Genomic DNA, 1,284 nt, shown 5'->3' on the forward strand with positions numbered 1-1,284 from the left:
ATCTACTTACCAAAGACAAACGAGAATGGGCCTTCAGAGGACCCACCCATCCGTCACGGGGCAGCGCACGGAAGTGAACGGATTAGCCCCTCCGCGAGCCGGCCGAGGGAGACACATGAATGACACATATGGCACACAGGCCAAGCAGGCCCTCAAGGGAACGCTCAGCCCAGGCACTCATACCCATACGAAGCTCAGACGAGCACACAGATCACAGACACACACACACATACAGAGACACACACCACCCCTGGCCCCCTCTCCCTCCGTACCTCGCGTCTCCCGCAGCCTATACCCCGCCCCGTGCTCTCCATCACTCTTCCTCACCGCCCCCTCACCGCCGCTCTCCAGGCAGTGAACGCCTTCACCAAGAACGGCGCGAGCACCGCCGCCGCCGCCACCGCCACCGCCGGATCCAGCGGCGTTTGAGTGTCGTCCTCCGCACCGCCCTTCCCTCGGCCACCCAGCGGCGGAGGGGGACAGGTCAGATTCGGAAACTCCGGCCCCTCATGCGCAACCGCGTCCCACTCTGAGCCGCCCTCGCCGGCGTCTGTCTAATGCGACGCCCAGTCCGGCCGACTGGCTCACACGCCCGCGGCCGGGGCCCATTAATTTATGGAGCGAGGCCCTCTTCGGCCTCTCTCGCGTATGACGGCGACGCGCGCACCGCTGCCCCGCCCCCGTTCCCGCTCCTCTCGCATGGTCTCTCCTTCAGTAGCCCGCACCGGTCGTCTCGTGTCGATGCCTGCACGACGCACACATACTCACACGCCACACCACACACGCGAACGCCTTCTGGGTGGGCGGGCTGCGCCGCCGTGCCTGCAGAGAGAAGGGTGGCTAGGTGACCCTCGCTCGCTCTTGCCTCTTCGCAGCTGCACGCCGCACAACTCCGCGCTTTCCTATATGCACGGCGTTCGTTCGTTCCTCTGTGTATCCTTTGCGGCGCGGTGTATGCTCTCTGTGGTGTTCATTTTTAGAGGAGGACACAGGCAAACCCCAGTACGATACAATGCGCGCGACCGTGCAGCCCGTGCACGCGTGCAGACAATGCGCACAACCGAACCTGACCGGCGCTTCTGTATATAAACCACCCCGTGCGTACGCCACTCGCGCTCTGCGTGCGTCAGCGCGTGTACGGCTCTATCGGTGGCGTCGGGCCCACACCGCACACGCGCTGCGGAGCAGGCTCTCGCCTCTCAGATGCCCTAGCTTGAGCGCGATGAGCTCCCCCTGCCTGGGTGTGCACACCGTGGCGATCAGCTTGCGGCCAAAGACACACAT

The sequence above is a fragment of the Emiliania huxleyi genome (assembly GCF_000372725.1).
Source record: "Emiliania huxleyi CCMP1516 unplaced genomic scaffold EMIHUscaffold_516, whole genome shotgun sequence".
Taxonomy (NCBI): Eukaryota; Haptophyta; order Isochrysidales; family Noelaerhabdaceae; genus Emiliania; species Emiliania huxleyi.